The 23,238-nt window shown below is 40.8% G+C and overlaps 1 protein-coding gene across 11 annotated transcripts in view; it reads right to left on the bottom strand.

Annotated features, from left to right (window-relative positions):
- The window catches only part of LOC145349167 (inositol polyphosphate-4-phosphatase type I A), a 171,202-nt gene extending 155,719 nt beyond the window's left edge, over nt 1–15,483 (bottom strand). For 10 of the 11 annotated variants that reach the window (XM_080197575.1, XM_080197573.1, XM_080197581.1 and 7 more), the window contains exon 1: nt 4,035–4,148. The gene's annotated coding sequence lies outside the window, so the exon portion shown is untranslated. Of the gene's footprint in view, nt 1–4,034; nt 4,149–15,303 lie in introns of those variants that run through there. The other variant, XM_080197574.1, reaches the window with a different exon arrangement.
- Nucleotides 15,484–23,238: the final 7,755 nt, after the last annotated feature.

Below are 23,238 nucleotides of genomic sequence, written 5' to 3'. Positions count from 1 at the left end.
GACCCTTTTTGGGTAATTTGCATTCTGCAGTTCCCTCCCATCTAGTTCGCCCTGGCTCCTGGTTTCTAATCAAACTAAAACTGTTGCTCTGTTTCTGCCAGTGCCTGGGGGCCTCCTGTTGCCAGGCAACAATATAGATTTTTTGCTACATTAATTTCCCTCACCACTTCAAGTCATAAAACCTCAAAATGCTGACATCTTTTAAAATAAAATTAACACTCCAATTTTCTTAACACTCAACTGCAGAAATATAATCTAAACTTAAAGCCAAATATTATTCCTAAAACTCTCAAATAAAGCTTAAAACTGTCTATTTCCCAACGTAATTTTCAAACCTAATGTAAAATTCTAGCACATTATGATCAGTTTTCACTAAAGACGTCTTTATAGCAAGATTAATTAGACCCTTCTCATCGTACAAAACTGGATTTAAAATAGCCCATTATTTAAATTGTTCCTCAACATACTGTTCCAGAAAACCATCTCACATACATTCCAGAGAGTCTTCCTCCAGATTTAATGCTAATTAAGTTTACCAAGTCTATATGTTGATTGAAGTCCCCCATTATTGTTGCATTACTCTTGTTACATGCAGCTCTAATTTCCTAATTTATACTGTACTCTACAATATCACTACTGTTTGGTGGTCTATAAATAATGCCCACCAACGTTTCCTGCCCTTGCTGTTTCTGAGCTCCACCTAAACTGATTCTACATCTTGATCTTCGGATCCAAGATCCTTTCCCACTAATGAACTGATCTCATCCCACGTTAAATGTTACCACAACTCTCCTTTTCATCTATGCTTCCTGAATGTCGATCAAATACCCTTGAACATTCAATTCCCAGCTTTGGTTACCCTGCAGACATCTCTGAAATTGCAATTAGATCATTCCAGTTAACAACCATTTGATTAGTCATTTCATCTACTGCTGTGTACATTGAGAAAGAGTGCCTTTAATTCTGTCATTTTATTATTTTCACAATCTCTAGACTGGGGCACTCCAGTTTGTATGCTCTGTCCTACCCTACCACACTCAGATTATCAATTCTATACTGTAATTTATCACAGCTTCCTTCACCCGATCCCTCACCCATTTAGTTTAAAGCCCTCAGTACCCGAGTTATACAACCCACCAGAACACTGGTCCCAACCTAGTTCAGGTGAAGATCATCCCAACGTTTCAGCACCCACTTTGCCCCAGTACTGGTGCCTGAGCTCCATGAATCAAAAATAGGTGCAGGCTAATGGAAAGGTTTGCGTTGCACAAACTGCACATGAAGCTTCAGAATTTGTAACTGTACTGGTTGCATTACAGACATAAACTACCAATATTTCTTATGCATACAGTGACTCACTATCAGAATGCTCAGCATCCAGCATGACATTTTTGACAACTGGCAACATTCACAAAAGGATTAACTACATCCAAGATGGCCATATTCAGTACAGCAAAATAAGAAACTTGATGCACAATGAAATAAAATGAATTAGATAATTAAACAAGATAGTATAATTCTTCTTTGTGGATGATTTAATAGACATGATAGCTTACCAAAGAGGTAAAAAAAAAGGACAAATGCAGCTTTGAATTTAAAATTAATCTCTTATCCTTCAGTGTACAAACTATTACTGATTTTACCATTTTCTACTGTCACCTATTAGTTGGATTCAGTGCAACTGGAAGAAGCTATCATGCTCAAACATCAGGTAAGAGCTTTCCATTCCCACTATTCAATATGACAAACTGTTCACCCCTCAACAGTATCTGCAGTTGACCCCTAGTGACCTTAACTGAGATTCTGACAGGTGTACTTAATAATCACTGATCAAATTTGTTTTAGGATAACAAATGGTGAGTTCCAGACAGCATTTTTACCTTGGACACCAAACAACAACCACCAATAAGCAGATGAAACAGTAAATGCAATGTTGCAGGAAAGGGAAAAATCAGAACTTTTGTTTGAGTCAATTCCTGCAACAGCACTGTTCACAAAAAAGAAACTAAACACCTGGTTAATTGCTAACTGTAGTAACACTTTTTTTTCAATGTTGTTTTGATTTTCCTGTCAATTTAATTGCTTGAATGAATACACATTAGTATGACAGCGATATATAGTTAGAGCTTTTAATGTAATAAAACATTCCAAAACACTACACAGGAGCATTATAAACCAAAATGACATTCAGCCACGTAAGGGGACATTAGATCAAATTACTAAATGTTCAAAGTGGAATTTTTAGAAATATCTTAAAGGGGGAAAGCAAGGTAGAGAGGCAGATGTAAGAAGAGAATTCTAAAGATTACAGCCTAGACAGCTCAAAGCCTTAAATATTCCACCAGTGGTATCCAGGTCAATTCATATCCCTCAATCAACATCACTAAAGCAGATTATCTGGTCACCATCAAATTTATGGGAGATGGCAGTGCACTCATTCACTGCCTCACTTCCTGCTTTACAACTGTGACTACATTTCAAAAGTGCTGCACTAGCTGCATAAGGTACTTTGCGACATCCGAAGTTGAGAGGGGCATTATATAAATGAAAGTCAGTAGAAAGGGAGGTCTGCTGAACCAGATTACGTCAACAAGTGATCAAAAAGGCGAATGGAATGTTGGCCTTTATAGCGAGGGGGATAGAATATAAAAGCAGGGAGGTCTTGCTGCAACTGTACAGGGTACTGGTGAGGCCGCAGCTGGAGTACTGTGTGCAGTTTTGGTCGCCGCACTTGCGGAAGGCTATATTGGCCTTGGAGGGAGTGCAGAGAAGATTCACTAGGCTGATACCAGAGATGAGGAGGTTAGCCTATGAAGAGAGACTGAATAGACTGGGTCTGTACTCGTTGGAGTTTAGAAGGCTGAGGGAGGATCTTTTAGAGCCATATAAGATAATGAAGGAGATAGATAGGGTAGAGGTAGAGAGATTCTCCCCACTTAGAAAGGATAGCAGGACTAGAGGGCACAGCCTCAAAATAAGGGGACGGGCAGTTTAGATCGGAGTTGAGGAGGAACTTCTTCACTCAAAGGGTGGTGAATCTCTGGAATTCTCTGCCCGTTGAAGTGGTGGAGGCTACCTCGCTGAATATATTTAAGTCACGGGTAGATAGGTTTCTGATATACAAGGGAATTAAGGGTTATGGGGAGAAAGCGGGAAAGTGGAACTGATCCACTTCAGATCAGCCATGATCTTATTGAATGGTGGGCCAGGCTTGAAGGGCTACATGGCCTACTCCTACTTCTTATGTTCTTGTAACAGCTTTAATTGTGGCACAGAGAGCTTTGAAGTTAATTTATTTGTGTCACAAGTAGGCTTACATTATGTAATACTGCAATGAAGTTACTGTGAAAATCCCCTAGTCGTCACACACTGGCACCTGCTCAGGTACACCGAGGAAGAATTTAGCATGGCCAACGCATCTAACCAGCACATCTTTCGGGCTGTAGGAGGAAACCAGAGTATGCAGCAGAAACCCACGTAAACGCGGGGAGGGGGGGAACATGCTTAGAAAGTGACCCAAGCTGGGAACTGAACGCGGGTTCCTGACACTGTAAGGCAACATTACTGACCACTGTGCTACCAGGATACTCACTAATTATGGCAGATACAACGGAATCGTTCACGAGGCGATACGAAATGTGTGTGTTTGCTGAAGGGGGTGATCTGATCTCCCTACAAAATGAGGGGCAAGAGCGAATGGTTTCCCTCCCCTTACCCCACCATTAAACAAACACAGTCGAGGAGCCACTCCTGCGCTGGTCATGAGCTGCAGCTCATGATTGCACCACTCCTGCCACAAATGGTCCTGCCGTCTGAGCTGACAGCTCCTCTCCCCACCACCCCCCGCCCCCGCCATCAGCAGAGGCCTCAATGCCATCTCCCTGCGGCTGGAAGCTAAGGGTGAAGGCGCTCATACCCTCAGCAAACAGGTCAGCCAAAATATAAAAAAACCTCCTTCTACCGGGCCCGGCCTTAATGTCTCCCTCTCCTTCTGATGCGGCGCTCATAATAATCTTCAGTGATTTCATAATTACCTCCTTCTTCCTCTCACACACACACAGAGTCCGCACCCCGCTCCTCTCTCCACACAAGCTGCGAAAACAAACCGCTAACGTCGGCGGATGCACCAACCGTCCCGCTCGACGACCTCCTCCTTCAACCACTACGCGTGCGCCGCACCCCAAGCCGCGGAGCATCCCGGGGGCTGTAGTTCTTCCCCTCCCTCGTTCGCTTGGCACTGCGAAACGCCCGAACTACAACTCCCAGCATTCGCTGCGCTCCCCATCCTCAGCCGCCTTGCCCCTGGCAGGTTTGACAGTGCAGTAAGGAGTCTCACAGCGTCTGGTCAGTGCCCCAGCAGATACTGGCCCCACCCTTCAAAGGGAGTTTGCAGTCCCATCAGATCAATTTCAGTCAGTAATTATAACCATCAAACAAAAGGTGAACATCATGCCAGTGAGACTGTTCTTCAGTTGGGCTAATGCTCTTGTAAATAGTAGCTCCAGGCTTGGCAGGTGGCACTGTGGTTATTAGCATTGCTGCCTCACAGTGCCAGGGACCCAGGTTCGATTCCCAGCTTGAGTCACTGTCTGTACAGAGTCTGCACGTTCTCCCTGTGTCTGCGTGAGTTTGCTCTGGTTTCCTTCCACAGTCCAAAAGACATGCTGGTTAGTTGCATAGGCCGTGCTAAATTCTCCCTCAATGTACCCAAACAGACACCGGAGTGTGACAACCAGGGGATTTTCACAGTAACTTCATTGCAGTGACACTAATAAACAAACTTTAAACTTTTCAGGTAGGCTAATGCTCTTGTAAATAGAAGCTGCAGGCTTGGCATCAACTGCACCATAAATATTATTAATGAGCTAAATTAGAAACAGTTCTGGCTTAAAAGTTATTGGCCTGAAATGTTAGCTCCATTTCAGTCTCCACGATGATCCATCACCTAGAGTTTCCAGTATTTCCTCAAGAACAGCTTCTTCCCTGCTGCCGTCAGACTTTTGAATGGACCTACCTTGCATTAAGTTGATCTTTCTCTTTACCTTAGCTACTACTGTAACACTGCATTCTGCACACTCTCATTTCCTTCTCTGTGAACAGTATGCCTGTCTGTATAGCACACAAGAAACAATACTTTTCACTGTTTGCTAATACATGTGACAATTATAAACCAATTTTTTTTATGGTTTCAGTTTTATTAAGATTTTCATCACTGAAAATTCTATATTTCTGGGTCATCAAAATTGCCTAAAGATTAAGAGTGAAACCAGTTGTAAACACATATAAATAAGTTTAAGCACTTGTGTGTCTAACTAGATGTCATGATATTTGAGTTTATCTAAATGGGGTTTGAGAAAACCAGGTGGTTTCTGTATAATATGTAATGCCAGCTGTATAGCAGATGGGAAAATTTTAAATGTACCCCTATGTTTCTTCCACCAATTTCTTTTGATAAAATTTAATGCATGCAAATTAATAGGGAAGAGCAACAGGCAATATCTGTATGGGTCATGTTAAAATAGCTAAAAATGAACTTGAAAGAAACCTATGATTTTACGTGGACACAAAGCCCAATATGTCCAGCTAGTGCAGGGCAGCAATCAATAATGTCAGTAATATGAATGACCAAAGTTGCCAAAACACAACATATGGCAGAGGCTCAAATATAATGACAACTTGATTACTGTACCCAATTCAGCTATGGGATTGGACAACATGCACACATTTAAACCAATACAAGGTAACTTTGGAACTGCTTCATCCAGAGACTTAAAACTGATCTCTGAGCAAAGAACACGCTAGAATAATTTAAGAAACAATCTGGTGAGGCAATGACTAGGGGGAGAGGAAGCATGCATGGCTGTCCTGGGTGGTGAATCAAGATGAGATAAAAGGCCTTTCTCATCTTGTGATCTTGTCGAAACAAAACGTTTTCACATACAGAGAAATATAATACAGCTGCAATTTCCATTTTTGTAACATGACGTAAGTAAGAATCTATAAAACTGGCTAAATATCAGAGATATAATTAAACATGGATAAAGCTAAGTGTCATAAGACAATCTCTACTTTTTCCCCTTAGTAACTGCATTCACTCGGGCTGATATTTCATCATCTATCAGGCCACTGTGTGGTATTTTCAGACAAGTTGTAGACTTTCAGAAACCATGGAAACCCAACAGTGCAGAAGGAAGCCATTTGGTCCATTGAGTCTGCACCAACAACAATCCAATCCCAAGCCCAATCCTCACAATCCCAAACATTTACCCCACTAATCCCTCTAACCTACAAATCCTGGGACATTATGGGCAATTTAAAATGGCCAATCAACCTAACTCGCACATCTTTGGACTGTGGGAGGAAACCGTAGCACCCAGAGAAAATCCAAGCAGACATAAGGAGAATGTGCAAACTCCATACAGACAAGCCAGGAATAGAACCCAGGTCCCTGGAGCCAGGAGGCAGCAGTGCTAACCACTGTGTCACTGTTTTGTCAAATGATAAGTGCCCTTTTTTTTTGTTTTTATTCCAATTCAATCAAATCAAGTCTAATTCAGAGCCTCAACAAGTTGAGACATTCCCGATCCAAGCTGACAAGACAGGGCTCTCACCTCCTGTCTTAGGCTTGATCTACATGATCCAAGCTGATCGGAGTAGGCATAGCTCCTCCTCCAAGGCTTGATCTCATTTGCATCTTAGCCAAAAGAACAAGATGCCACTTTAAAAAATTGCTTCAAATGAAGCTGAAATGTAGCCCAATGACTTCAACCAAGCACAGCATGTCGATACTACAGTTGATCTTAGCCAACACTTGATTTTGCTGCACCAGATTTTGGACTGGACTTGCACCTTCCAGTTTCTTCCTTAAAAGGAAGAATTTTTAACAAGAATGACACTCTTTTTGACAACAATAACCTGTCATTCAAAACCACTCACTAAAATGACAAAGATACTATTCATTAAACCAGAAAATGAGCATTGTGCTTTTCATCTTTCTGGATAATGAGGATTACAGATGCATTATTAATCACACAATTTAATAATTAAATGATCTGTCAAGGCTGCAAATATCATTTTTCTGACCCCTCCCCCTTTATTGACAACTTTGAAGTCAATTAAATAAATTTTAAATCCCTATTTCATTTTCACATTTTTTTCGAAGGGCCAGAAATTGTTGCCCTGTCTCTTTGCCCAAAAATAGGAAGGTCTCACAGGTGGAAAACAGATGTCTTTGTTCAAGCTACTATATAAGGAAATTAAAGCAATTGGAAAATCCTTTTGCTGCAGTACTGGGTAATCAATATCATCTGCCAGCTTCTCCACCAAGCATCATTCAATTTATATCAGGATGCTTCTCAGTGACTGTGACTCAAAAAAAACTCAAGCATGCACAGCTGAAGAGGGATGCTTCATTGCCTTAGGTACAGCATGGCAAATTGGACCCTGCTGATGATGCAAGATAGTCATTTTAGAAATGTATTCCTTTAAAGTAAAGCTAATTTCAATCCCCTTTAAATTTCAACAAGCTAGGACATAGGTGAATAAAATCTCTGGCATACAGCAAAATAACGGCATGGTGGCCCTGTGATTAGCACTGCTGCCTCACAGCGCCAGGGATTTGGATTCAATTCCAGTCTCAGGTCACTGTATGTGTGGAGTTTGCACGTTCTCCCTGCATCTGAGTGGGTTTCTTCCAGGTGCTTCAGTTTCCTCCCACACTCCAAAGATGTGCGGGTTAGGTTGATTGGCCATGCTAAATTGTCCCTTAATGTCAGGAGGATTTGCAGGGTAAATACGGAAATAGGGCCTTGGTGGGCTTGTTGCTGGTCCAGGCTCAATGGGCCGACTGGCCCCTTTTGGCACTGGATGTATGGAGGGCAAGATGCTGATCTTTGAGGTGGGTGGGAAGCAGGGAACAGTCAAAGGATGAAGGACAAAATGTAAAAAATATGTATTTTTTAATTGCCATACTTGATATGATACTTATAAAGTGTGAATTAAACGACATATGGATGAAATTTGATCAGATAAGTCTGCTCCTTCTATTCACTATAGGAAACAACCTTTAATGTGCTGAAGGAGATGAATACCATTGGACAAACATCAGAGGTCAACCTCAGTGAAATTTCTGCTGGACATTTGAAGGTAGCAAATTAACAGTTTCCAGAAATCGGCATAACCCTTATATTTGGTCAGTTAAGTATCCGACTCACTTTGCACAAAGTGTTCCCCCCCTACTAAACTACTGAGCACATATCACCCAAGTACAGGGAGCAACCAAAATGGAGTGATCCCCATGTATGTGCTAGAACATTGTTTAAATTTAATCAACTAAGAAATCCGCTAAGTTTCGAACTGCACCTCCACCTAGAATCATCTATTAAGCTTTGTCATGTTAGCTAGAACATGGCGAGAACCAGTGATTCTCGCTGACTGTGATTGACAGCAGGGATTGATTAGGGGCAACAAGTTAATGCCTAGTCAATCCAAGGCTTCATAACAATTCTTAGTTACTATTAACGAGTCAAGCTGGCTGATCAGTCAACGGTGCTATAAAGTGCTGCCACTGAACAGTAATTCTTTTTCAATCTTCCATTAGCAAATTTATCCTGAAGTTAACAAATCCCAATGAATTATGATATTTCAATAGTTTTGGCAAAAAGTAAACTACGTTCCAGAGAATATCTAATTGGCTTCGATCTACGCTCAATGCTGGCATCATGTTGTTCACAATATACATTGACAATTGGATTTAGGAATCAGAAGTACAAGTGCAAAATTTGAGGATAACACCCAATTGGCAGATATAATGATTACAGAAGAAGAATGCTTCAAAATACAAACAGATGCTGAGAAACTTGCAGAATGGGTGTTTAATTGGCCAATTTATTTCAATAATCAAATGTGAGCTGATGCATTTTGGCAGGAAGAACAAGAAAGCTTAATACTATTTGGACAATCAGTCTAAATAGAGTAAGGGAGCAAAGGGATCTAGAGGTACAGAGATACAAATCACTAAAAGTAGTGATGCTGATTTAGAAGGCCAGTAAAAAAAAAAGCAAATCACACATTGGGTTCATTTTTACAGATAACTGAAAAGCAGGGAACTAAAATTGAACTTGTACTCAGTCAGAACACAACAACAATTTCAACATAATAAAATGCCCCAAAATGCTTCACAAGTTTGCTATAATGCACAATTAAGAACCACATAAAATATATATTCGGGCAGATGACCAAAAGTCTGGTTCAAAGAGATAGGCTTTAAGCAAGAAAGACAAGAAGAGGTGTAGAGAGGTTTAGGAAGAGCAATTCTAGAGTCTAGGCCCTCAATAGTTGAAGGCACAGTTGCCATTTGTGGAACAATTAAATTTGGAGATACACAAGAAATCAGAATCTTAAGTATGCTGATATCTCAGATTAGAATGACAGAACAGTTACAGCACATAAGGTCATTTACCTCATTGACAGTATTCCAGCCTTTCCCTGTAGCCCTGCAATCTTTTTCCTTCAAGTACTTATCCCTTCAAGTACCTTTTGAAAGCAGTGCATTCCAGATTCCAACTACTCACTGTGTAAAAAATGTTTTCCTCATGTTCTTCTGCCAATCACTCTAAAATTATGTCCTCTGGTTCTAAACCCTTCCACAAATTGAAATTATTTCTCTCTATCCACTCATGATTTTCAGCAATTATATCAAAATCCTCTTGACCTTCTGTATACTAAAGGGAAACTACCTCAACATCTCCAATCTATCCTCACAACTGGACTCCCTCATTTCTGGAATCATTCTTGGAAATCTTGGATTGTCACCTCAGTCAATCGTTGATGGGCAGTGCCAAGGTGCCACTCATGCCACATGGGAACCCACCACAGAGGTTGCCTTTGGCAGGACCAAAAGATCCCATCAGTGCAAATGGCCTGAAAAACTCAGCCAAGGAGTTAGGTGACAAGAGATTTTTTGCACTTCTCTCTATAAGTGCTGTATAACAAAGTGGTAGTCCTTACTCGTGACCCAGCTACCAATGACACTGACCTAACTAAAACCAGAAAGTATACATCACCAACAAGAACCGAAAATTCTATCTACGTACAACAGGGGAGTCAGCATCTATGGCTGCAGAAGAGTGCTACTGGTACGCTTAAGACTTTCCAGGTCCAGTCGATTTTCAAGGGACTGGATGGCATAGTCAACACTGGTGGCAATATTAATTTCTTTTTTTATTAAAAAGGGGCACTTTTGATGACAGTGAGGCATCCCAGTGCCTCTTCAGTAGGTTTTATAAGAAAATGCACTTATAGTGAAATGCTATGTCATTTCACAATGATTTTGTTTCAGATTTCTACATTTGTAGGTGGTTTTTGAATGACAAGCAGAATGATGACTAGTCATCTAGTTAGTGATTCACACAATTTACCTGACTTGTAACTGTTAAGTCATACCAAAATTTGAAAAGATGACAGGATAATAATCTTTAAGTTGACTGACATTTCAGTATTAAAGACTGAAATCAAATCAAAATTGTTTCCCATATATGTCCATTAAAAAATAATTCATTTCAGCCTGTATTTTGTATTGCGAACAGCTGCTTAGCTCAGGAAATTGATAATAATATAGTGTTGCCTATATCAGGGATTCTCAAATGGGGAGCCAAAACCCTCTAGGTGTCCTGAAGTTTTCCAGGGCCCTGCCAAAAGTATCTCAATTATAAAATCTTTCTAAAAAACAAATTGTATGAGCAGGGTCAGCAAAAATGTGATAGCAGTGGTGTTGATAACTCAGGGAGGCTGAGTTGCTGTGGAAAAATGCGCTCTCCTCCTCCAGCTGCATCGACCCTATGTCACTCTCGGTGCCCTTGTGAAACTCAAGCTCCATGATGTTATCACTCCATCTGGTCTTCCGCTTACTACACTACGTTTTTCCCTCTACCATTCCTTCCACTATCATCTTGTCTATTCCACTGTTTGAGCCACATGCCCAAAGTATTTCAACTTCTGTCTGTTCACCGCTGACACAATCTGACTGTGTTGTCAACTTTCAATGGCTAATGGAATATTGACCCTTATTTTAAGGAGGCTGGAGTTTACATTTAAAGTTTACTTTTTAGTGTCACAATTAGGCTTACAGTACCACTGCAGTGAAGTTACTGTGAAAATCCTCTAGTCACCACACACCGACACCTGTTTGGATACACTGAGGGAGAATTTAGAACAGCCAATGCACCTAACCAGCATGTCTTTCAGACTTTTGGAGGAAACAGGAGCACCTGGAGGAAACTCACGCAGACACGGGGAGAATGTGCAGACTCCATACAGACAGCGACCCAAGCCAGGAATCGAACATGGGTCCCTAGCGCTGTGAGGCAACAGTGATAACCACTGTCCCACTGTGAGTATAAGGGTAGAGAAGTCTTGCTGCAACTGTACAAGGTACTGGTGAGATCACATCTGGAGTACTGTGAGCAGTTTTGGTCCCCTGTTGATAAATATTTCATTGGAGGCAGTTCAGAGAAGGTTCTCTAGGATGATCCTGATATGGAGGGACTGTCTTATTAGGAAAGGTTAAACAGATTGGGACTCCGCTCCATCAAATTTAGAAGAATAAGAAATTATGTCATTAAAACATAGAATTCTTAAGGAGCTTGTCAGGGTAAATGCCAAGAGGATGTTTCCCCTTATGGGAGAGTCTAGGACCAGAGGGCACAGTCTCAGAATAAAGGGACTCCAATTTAAGACTGAAATTAAGAGGAATTTCTTCTCTCAGTTTTGAGTCTGGGGCTCCTTGCCACAGAGAACTGTCACTGTGTATATTTAAGTCTGAGATAACTAGACTTTTGATCAGTAAAAGGATCAAGGGTTTTGGGGAAAGGGCAGGAAAGTGGACATGAGGAATGCAGGATCAGACACGATCCTATTGAATCGCAGAGCAGGTTCAAGGGGCTTACTCCTGTTCCTATTTTTTATGGTCTTATGGTCCCACCTGTTGCAAAACCGACATGTTTGTACATCTCTCAGTCGATTTCACCCCTGATGTTTTTTCTGTTTCTCTCCTTTGTGGACCTCAGAGGCAAAAAGGTGAGAGCCCTAGTCTATAGCTCACAAACACCTTAAGATAAAAGTTGACCATTCAGCCCCATGAATCTATTCTAACATATTAGATAATGACTGATATTGATCTTAACATCTTGCACCTGCATTGATTCAATAATTCTTAACATGCTAATAGAAATCTAATCAGTCTTAGTTTTAAAATGTTTCAATTGATCTAACCTCAAAAGGCTTTTGGAAAGAGAATTCTAGATTTCCACTACCCTTTGTATGAAGAAGTTATGTTACCCCTGAATAGACTAGCTCTAATTTTAAAGTTATGGTCTGTTGGTCTGGACTGGTTCACCAAAATAAATAGTTTACATAGAAACATAGAAGATAGGAGCAGGATGAGGCCATTTGGCCATTCAAGCCTACTCTGTCATTCATCATGATCATGGCTGATTGTCCAACTCAATAACGTAATCCTGCTTTCTCCCCATAACCTTTGATCCCATTCACCCCAAGTGCTATATCTAGCTGCCTCCTGAATATATTCAATATTTTAGTACCAACTACTTCCTGTAGTGATGAGTTCCACAGGCTCACCATTTTTTGGGTAAAGAAATGTCTCCTCATTTCTGGCCTAAATCGTCTACCCTGTGTCCTCAGACCGTGACCTCTGGTTCTGGACACCCCCACTGTCGGGAACATCCTTCCTGCATCTGCCCTGTCTAGTCCTGTTAGAATTTTATTTGTAATCTCCCCTCATTCATCTGAACTCCAGCAAAAGCAATCCTAACCTAGTCATTTCTCTTCATACATCAGTCCTGCCATCCCTGGATTTATCACTATCTAGCTTAGCAAATCTTTTAAACATCTTAAATATGTCAACTAACCCCCTTCCCTTAATCTTTTATGTTTAAGTCAAGGCATCTATCCTATTAAAGTATCTCTTTCAGCTCAGTATTATTCTAATAATTCTGTGCTGCACCCCTTCAAAGCCAATATATCCTTCCTGTGGTGTGGTGCCCAGCACTGAGTACAATATTCCCAGATGAGGTCTAATCAGAATTCTGCACAGCTCTAATTTCCATCTCTTTGTTTTTCAGCTCCCTTGAAATAATCATCCTTTTTATGTTTTTTTTTAACCTGTCCACTAGCTTTTAATGATTTTTGTACTTGGACCCCAACTCTCTGCACTTCCATAGTTTTTAGCTTCTTGCCATTTAGAAAATACTCCAGTGTTTCCTCCTTCGGTCCAAAGTGGATGACCTCCATGCTACAGTTTCTCCCACTCACTTAATCCATTCATGCCCCTATGCAACTTTCTGCTCCCTTCTATACTATTTACTGTGCCTTCTAACTTAGTTTCATCAGCAAATTTAGATACATAGTTCTCATTTATAAACATTGTGGAAAAATTGTGTCCCTTGTACGAATTCCTAGAGGACACCGTTGGTCATTTCCTGCCAATTTGAGTACCTACCCATTATCCATATTGCATTTTCAGCATCCTAATATGATCCATATCCAAACCAATACGTTACCTCCAATTCGAAGCACTCACATTTTTGTTAATTGTCCCTTATAGAAAACTTGTTGCATGCCTACTGGTAGACCACATAAGCAACATCCATAAACACTAGCTCATCCATCATGCCTCCTCAAACAATTCATCTAGGTTCCTTAGACATGACTTACTCTTTACAAATTCATGCTGGCTCTCTCTAACCAGCTCATATTTGTCCAAATATTCAGTGCGGAGAATAAGATGTAAATGCTTAGTTTCTGTTATGCAACCTTTAATAAATCTGCCCACATAGTCAAGGTAATATATACCTGAAAGCAACAATACAATCCCAAAATTTACTCGTACTGAATTTGATTAAATTTTCCTAAAAGTTCAACTAGTTCCAAGCTGGTTGAAACTACATTTCTTGTAAAACTCACTCCCCTCTCCCCACCCCATGTAAGTTTTAGCAGTAAGCATCTTGACCCATGTAAGTAACTTTAAAATTACAATCTTAGAACACAATTGATTTTTTCCATGAAAGGTGGAGTATTGAAACACCAACAGTTTAGTTGTCGTGAACATTTGTTGCGGTGATATAATGAATACAGCCCACCATAGTATCAGTGGAACTTCATGCTGGCACATCCTTGGGGGTGGGGGCATTAAGAGTTACTTTGAACTGTGTTCTGAAGCATGGAAATATAGCACAAAAAATACGGAGGCGTTATTCTTCTAAAGTACTTGGTATTATGTAACTATTCACCAGTAAGGCTCATCATCTTTAAGTCATTTTTTCCAAACATATTTTTTCATTGCTGAGTCTTAAACAAGATTTAGAGGCAGTAGTTAATCAGAATTGTTTTTGTTAATACCAGCGCATTGTGTTGCAAAACCCATTACTTTGGATTCAATTTAATTATCTTTGTGCCAGAAATTTCTTTTCCACAACTGACTTGAATTAAAACAATATAAATAATGATTTCCTCTGGGTACTCCAGTTTCCCCCATACTCCAAAGATGTGCAGGTTAGGTTGGTTGTGCAAGCTGAATTGGCCCTTGGTGTCAGGGGGATTAACAAGGTAAATACGTGGGGATAGGGCCTGGGTGGGATTGTTGTCAGTGCAGAGTCAATGGGCCAAATGGCTTCCTTCTGCACGGTAAGAATTCTATGATTCTATGAACGCAGCAAAGTTGAAATTTCCAGACGAAGCACTTAAACTAGGCAACTTTAAAATGAATGAATGCTGTGCCATTTTGTTAGATGAAACCACTGATGTTTAAGATATATTTAAAATGCAAAATTTGGCTCCAGCCAGAGTTAATTTCAGTCTTTAGATTAAGACATAAATCTACATTTTCTCATCCAAAAACACTGCAGAACAATTGCATGTATTTTGCCCTTTTTCATAACAAGAAAACCACACCCTCCATCACTCTTCTATTCCAATTATAAAAGAACCAACTTGAGTAGCGGTTTCAGTGATGAACTTTCTATACTGCACAGATCAAAGCCATAACTTCAAGCCTGCAACATTATGTATGCAGAGAACCTACTGCAGTTTGTGTGATGGCCATTTTGAAATATTCTTCCTGATATTTTATAAATAAAAGTAAAAAATAAGGTTTTCCCCTCTTAACTTGTGTTCCCCCCTTTCTCCTGACCAAAATGATGGATACAAAGACAATATAATTTATTTTCGCCAACCTTAGAGGATAACCTCTCCAGTCATACTGGTGTAAAGGATGCAGATATATCATACCTATAGCACTGCTGTACTAACTGCATTGTTGTTCTTTGTACTCTGCTTGATGCGGCAATTCTTCCATTACTTTCCTTTCTTTAGCCGATGTGCGTTCAGTATCCTTATACAGGTGCAATGTGGCTCAGTGAGATGCTGATGCTCGCTTACGGAAACCTTCTGCAGTGTTATTTCATCACTGGCATCTGTTGTTGATTTCAGGGATCCGTCTGTGTTACTGCGTCACTCTACCCACATTGATATGAGCGGTGGAAACTGGACTGCTAACAGTTTCGACTGGAGATAGGATCATGCACATTTGCCGAGGATGGGTAAAACCATTTTATGTTGTAAACAGAATTCTAATTTACACGTTTACTGCCCTCTCATGGTTAAAGAAGCCAGTTACCGCAGAATAACTGAGCAGGTGAATGGAAACAGTCCTCAATTTTGATTTTAAGTTACGTGAACAGACACATTCATACAATAAGGAGGGAAAGGCATGGAGTTGTGAAATTGCTGAAGGGTGTGCGAAAATTACATCCCTTGCTTCAGAGAATAAAAGCCATTCGGCAAATCATAACTTGCCTATCTAGAAAGACCTCGTGAATCTCTATGACAACATTTAACAGTTATTTAAATATGATTTTAGCGTATATTACTCTGCCTGGAAGACTAATCCACGTATGGATCTTCAAAGAGGATTTTGACTTATCTTTGTCTTTGTCTGTTTAAATCTATGAATCCTGGTCATACTTTCCTAGTTTAATTATAAACAGTGTTTAGAATTTTTATTAGTCAATTTCCCATGATTATGTAAGAAGTCAAACTCAAATATGGTTTTCAGGTGAAATAAGGGTTTAGCGTTAATGGAAAATTGGACCAGGGTATACAGACGTAATCAGACCCTTTTATTAAGTCCATCTTTACTAATCATTTCTATATTCAATAAAACTATGTTGTAAACTTGTCGCATTTTCATTACCCCGCTATTACACCTCCTCTGGGGAAAGTATGAAATTACAACATGACAAGTTTATGTAAATACGTTTTCTACAAATATGGATGTATGAACTTGATAGAAAACGTCATTAGGAAGTTTTTTGATTTGATTTGTTATTGTCACAATTATTAGTATACAGTGAAAAGTGTTTTTTTGTGCACTAGATTGGCAAAACATACCATTCATAAAGAACGTAGGGGAAAAGGAAAGGGATAGGGTGCTGAATATAGTGTTGCAGTTAGGTTGGGTGAAGAAAAAAAGCAACTTAATATATGTAAGGACCATTCAAAAGTCTGATGACAGCAGGGAAGAAGCAGTTCTTGAGTCTGTTGCGATGTGTTTTTAGACTTCTGTGTCTTTTTCCCGATGGAAGAAGGTATGGGTGGGATTTTACTGTTTCCTCGAGCGAGATTGGAAATTCCCGCTCGCGGTCAACAGACATTTCTGTTGTCCGCTCCAGTTCCCATGGCAGCGAGGTAGTAGAATTTCAGCATATATTTGGGGGGCATAGGGTCCTTGATTACATTGGAAGCTTTCCTGAAGCATTGGGATGTGTAGACAAAGTCAATGGATAGGAGTTTGTTTGTGTGATGGACGAGGCTACATTCACAAACTTCTGTAATTTCTTGTGGTCTTGGTCAGAGTAGTGTATGCAGACTTAAGATTTTTAATATTAAGATGGATAATCCTCCCTGCAGCCTCTTCTGAAAACTGAAAAGCCCAAATTTCTCTAGTCTTTTCTCCTATGTCAGATCTCCAACCCTAGAGTTCGTGTTTGTGATTCTTTGTACCAGCTTCAAGATTTGAATGTCCTCTTCATGTTTTTGCTTTATTAGCGTCACAAGTAGGAATCAAACCTGGGTCCCTAGCACTGTGAGGCAGCTGTGCTACCCATCTTGCCACCGTGTTGCCCTGTCAGCAGAACTGAACATAATGCTCAATAAATGATTGCTGAAATGTTGCCAGATGTAGCCAGTGAAACAACACTGACTCGTGATCTCCCTATCATGCTTCATTTTATGCAGTATCATAAAGCATGAAATGATTGATGTGCTTCTAAAATGACAAGATGATGGTGAAGCCATAATGGATCTGTTGGCATAGATTCCTATGATGATGGGTTGCTTCTACTGCATCTGCTAAAGCAAAATGATTTCACCTTTCTCAGCGTATGTAAGTAATGGCAAAAGGAAACAAATAACACCCCCAGGCCCCCCTCCAAAAAAACCCTCCTCAGATACTCTGACCTGTCCAACATCCAAACAAATCTACCTTTTGAAATTAAGCAGAGCCGCAAGAGTAAAAATCTTTGGATTACTATCTGAGCCGCAATCAAATTGGTGTAGGATGAAAGAAATGAAAGCGTGGTGTGGGAGGAATAGGTTTTAATTGAGCAAAGGGCAAAAGCCACTGTATTACTGGGATAGCTTTCACCTGAACCACACTAGGACCAATGGGGTATTGGCAAATCGAATAAATAGGACAGCAGAGGAGACTTTCGACTGTATGGTGGGGGCTGGGGGGAGGGGGGGGAGTTTTACATGTTTTGGAAAGTTAGAAGAGGAAGGAATAGACAAAGTGCAGTGTGGTGATGCAGATAATGATAATCAGACTGTAACAGGCAAAGATAGTGGCCAGTGGCAGTGTGTACCAGTAAATAAGTTCAGGTAAGAAATAATGATAAGAAGACAGAATTAAGGGCTCTTTATCTGAATGCACACAGCTCTCATAACAAGATGAATCAATTGATGGCACAAAAATGAATAAGTATGATAATCATAGGGTTTCATTTTTGGCTTGGGTCACTTTCTGCATGGAGTTTGCACATTCTCCCCATGTCTGCATGGGTTTCCTCTGGGTGCTCTGGTTTCCTCCCACAGTAAAAAGTCTGACAACACCAGGTTTTAGTCCAACCGATTTATTTGATAGTAAACTCACTAGCTTTCGAGGGGATTCCCTCTTCTTCTGGTGAAGAGGGAATCCTCTCAAAAGCTAGTGAGTTTACTATCAAATAAATCGGTTAGACTAAAACCTGGTGTTGTCAGACCTTTTACTGTGTTTACCCCAGTCCAACGCCGGCATATCCACATCATTCCTCCCACAGTCCAAAGATGTGCAGGTCAGGTTGATTGGCTATGCTAAATTGCCCCTTAGTGTCAGGGAGACTAGCTAGGTTAAATGTATAGGGTTATGGAGATGGGGCCTGGGTGGGATTGTCTTCAGTGCAAACTTGATGGGCTGAATGGCCTCCTTCTGCACTGTAGGATTCTATGATTCTAATAGCCATTACACAGACGTGGTTGCAAAGTGACCATGGCTTGGATATGAATATTCAAGGTATCTGATATTTTGGATGGACAGGAAAGAAAATGAAGGTGAGCTGGCTGTGTTAATAAAGAATATCAGTATAGTCACAAGATCAAATTTTAGAATCAGTGGGGTGGTGATGAGAAATAGCAAAGGAAAGTCACTGTGGGAGTGATTTATAGACCCCTGGCAATAACTGCAGTGTAGGACACAGTATAAATAAGGAAATACTGAGGGCTGGTAAGAAAAAAAGATATTGTAATATTTATTTATATTCATTCAAGGGTTGTGGACAACACTGGCTAGGTCAGTATTTATTACCTGCCTCTAATTGCTCTTGAGAAGATGCTACTGAGCTGTGTTTTTGAACTGCTGCAGTCCATGTGGTGTAGTACAGCTAGAGTGCTGTTAGGGAAGGAGTTCCAGGATCTAGACCCAGTAACTGAGTGAATGGGAATATATTTCCAAGACAGATGATAAATGGAGGGTAACTTCCAAGTGTTATATGCTGCCCTTGTCCTACTAGATGGTAATGGTCATGGGTTTTGTAGGTGCTGTCTAAGGAGCCTTGGTGAATTCTTACAAGGGCACCTTGTAGATGGTATACACTGCTGCTATTGTGTATTGGTATTCGAGGGAGTTGATGTTTGTGGATGGGGTGCTAATCAATTGGGCAGCATTGTTCTGGATAGTGTCAAGCTCCTTGAGTGTTCTTGGAGCTGCACTCATCCAGATGAGAGGTGAGGATTTTATCAGACTCCTGATTTGTGCCTTGTAAATTGTGGACAGGCTTTGGGAGTCAGGGGAGTCGCTCACTACAGTATTCCTGGCATCTGAACTGTTTTGCAACCACAGTATTCACAGGGGAGTCCAGTTAAATTTCTGGTCAGTGATAGTGGGAGATTCAACCTCTTTACAACAATCAGAGGTCTCTATCTGCTTCAAGAAGACGACCATCATGTCAGTACCAAAGAAAAGCCAAACAACGTGACTATTGTCTGGTGGCTCTGACATCTATGATTATGAAGTATTTCAAAAGATTAGTCATGGCACAAATCAATTCCAGCCTCCCAGATTGCCTGGATCCACTACAGTTCACCGATAAGACATCATTTCTCTAGCCCTGCGCTCAACCCTGGAACACCTAGATGACAAAGGCACCTATTTATCAACTACAGCTCAGACTTCAACATCATTATTCTACGAAACTCATCTCCAAACTCCATAACCTGGGGCTTGGGGGTTCCCTCTGCAACTGGATCCTGAACTTCCTACCCCGTAGACTGTAGTCAGTAAGGATAGGCTCCTCCACAATCATCCTCAACACTGGTGCCCCACAAGGCTGTGTTCTCAGCCCCTTTCTATACTCCTTATGTGTAGCCAAATTCCCTTTCAACTCGATTTTCAAGTTTGCTGATGACACCAACATAGTGGGTCAGATCTCAAGCAATGACGAAACAGGAAAGAGATAGAGAATCTGGTTTACTGGTGCAACAACAATAATCTTACCCTCAATGTCAACAAAACAAAGGAGATTGTCATCAACTTCAGGAAGTGTGGTGGAGGATATGCCCCTGTATACATCAAAGGGGACAAAGTAGAAATTGTTGCGAACTTCAAGTTTCTTGGTGTCCAGATCACCAACAACTTGTTCTAGTCCCCCATGCCGACACTAGTTAAGAAAGCCCACCAATGCCTCTACTTTCTCAGAAAAATAAGGAAATTTGGCACGTCCGCTATGACTCTCATCAACTTTTACAGATGCACCATAGAAAGCATTCTTTCTGGTTTTATCACAGCTTGGTATGGCTCCTACTCTGTCCAATAAACTACAAAGGGTCATGAACAAAGCCCAGTCCATCACTCAAACCAGCCTCCCATCCAATGACACTGCCTACACTTTCTGCTGTCTCGGAAAAGCAGCAAACATAATTAAGGATCCCAAGCACCCCAGACATATTCTCTTCCGCCTTCTTCCATGGGGAAAAAGATACAAAAGTCTAAGGACACATACCAACTGACTCAAGAACAGTTTCTTCCCTGCTGCCATCAGACTTTTGAATGGACCTACCTTGCATTAAGTTGATCATTCTCTACATCCTACGACTGTAACACTACATTCTGCACTCTCTCTTTTCCTTCTCTGTGAATGGTATGCTTTGTCTGTATAGCACACAAGAAACAATATTTTTCATTGCATACTAATACATGTGACCATAATAAATCAAATAAAAATCAAAAAATTGTGCCATTGAATGTCAAGGAGTCATGGTTAGTTTGTCTTGTTGGAGATGGTCATCACTTGGTCCTTGTGTGGCTTAAATGATGCTTGAACTTATCAGCCCTAGCCTGCATGGATATTATCCAGCTCTTCGTGCATTTGAACATGGATTGCTTCAGAGTATGAGGACTTGCAATTGGTGTCGGACATTGAGAAAGTTCGCTGATGATTGCACAAAGGCAACTAGGGGTGGCAATGAATGCTGGTCCAGCCACTGATGTCAGCATCTCACAAATGAATTTTTAAAAAATCCCCACTTCTGACTTTATGGTGGAAGGAAGATCATTGATGAAACAGCTGAAGATGGTTGGACTGAGGATACTACCCTGAGGAACTCCTGCTGAGATGACTGACCTTCAACAACTTCCACTTTCTTTGTGCTAGCTATGGTTCCAACCAAAGGCGAGCTTTCCCCTCAATTCCCATCAACTCCAGTTTTGCTAAGGGTCCTTATTGCCACACTTGGTCAAATGCATCTTTGATAACAAGGGCAGTCACTCTCATCTCACTTGTGCAGTTCAGCTCTTTTGTCCATGTTTCAACCAAGGCTGTAATGAGGTCAGGAGCTAAGTGGCCCTGGCAGAACCCAAACTCAGCATGGGAGTAGGTTACTGCTAAGCAAGTCTTACTTGATAGTGCTGATGACCCCTTCCATCACCTTACTGATGATCAGGAGTAAACTGATGGGGCAGCAATTGGTTGGTTTGGATTTGTCCTTCTTTTTGTGTATAGGCCATATCTGGGCAATACATTGATGGGTTGATGCCAGTATAGTAGCTATACTGGAGCAACTTGGCTGGGAGGTGCAATAAGTTGTGGAGCACAAGTCTTTAGTACTATTGCCAGAGTATTGTCAGGGCCCATAGCTTTTACAGTATCCAGTGCCTTCAGTTATTTATTAATATCACAGGGAGCAAATTGAGTTGACTGAAGACTGGCATCTGAGATGCTGAGGACCTCTGGAGGATGAAATTTTAATCATCTTATAGATTAGATTAATTGAAATTAATCTAGAGGATGTGATCATAGAGTGTGTTTGTCAGTTTTCTAGAACATTAAGTTCTGGAACCAACAAGGGAACAGATTATTTAAAACCTGGTAATGTGTAATGGGACAGGATTAATTCATAACCTCACAGGCAAGAGTGATCATAACATAATAGATTGGGCAGAGTCTTCAAGGCTTTATGAAAGGGAAATGTTTGACCAACCTGTTGGGAGTTTTTTTTAAGGATTATTGTAGGTTACAGAATAGATAAAGGGGGAAACCAGTAGATGTGATATTTTTGGATTTTTAGAAGACTTTTGATATGGCATTGAACAGGAGGTTCATAAGCAAATGTAGAGTACATGGATTGGGGACAATATGCTAGCATTGATTAAGAATTGGTTAACAGACAGAAAACTAAGAGTATGGACTAGCAATATAAATACTGTGACTACAATTTTTACAGGTGCATATCGAAAACATCCTTTTCAGATGTATCACAGCTTGATAATGGCGCCTGCTCTGACTCAACCTCAAGAATGTACAAAGGGTTGTGAACATAGTCCAGTCCATCACGCAAACTAGCCTCCCATCCACTGACTTTGTCTACGTTTCCCACTGTCTCAGAAAAGCAGCCAGCATAGTCAAAGACCCCAGGCACTCCAGACATTTCTCTTCCACCTTCTTCTGTCAGGGAAAAGATACAAAAGTCTGAGATCATGTACTAACTGCCTCAAGAACAGCTTCTTCCCTGTTGCCATCAGATTTTTGAATGGATCTACCATATATTTTCTCAACACCATATTACAACTGCAATACTATATTCTACACCCTCTCCTAAACTTCTTCCCTTTCTACTCTATGAACAATACTTTTCACTGAATCCCAATTTACGCGACAATAATAAATCAAATCAAATATAGGAGCAGGTTCAAAGCTACAAATCCTGCTGTGAGTAACTCACCTCCTGGCTCCCTAAACCTGTCCACCATCTACACAGCACAAGTCAGCAGTGTAATGAAATACTCTCCACTTGCCTGGATGAGCGCAGCTCTGAGAACACTGAAGAAGCGCAGCTTCCAGGACAAAGCAACCACAGTTAAACAGTAGCAGCCATGTTTACCATCTGCAAGATGCATTGCAGAAACTCACCAAAGTTCCTTAGGCAGCACCTTCCCAACCCATGACCACCACCATCTAGAAGAACAAGATCAGCAGATACCTGGGAACACCACCACCACCTGGAACTTCCCTAAGACATTCATCATCCTGACTTGGAAATATATCACAGTTCCTTCACTGACGTTTGGTTAAAATCTTGCAACTCCCTCCCCAACAGCATAATGGTGTACCTACATCTGAGACTGCAGCGACTCAA

The sequence above is a fragment of the Carcharhinus amblyrhynchos genome, chromosome 10 (genome assembly GCF_965287045.1).
Source record: "Carcharhinus amblyrhynchos chromosome 10, sCarAmb.v2.hapA, whole genome shotgun sequence".
Taxonomy (NCBI): Eukaryota; Metazoa; Chordata; class Chondrichthyes; order Carcharhiniformes; family Carcharhinidae; genus Carcharhinus; species Carcharhinus amblyrhynchos.
This window is presented reverse-complemented; position numbering and strand designations above follow the sequence as displayed.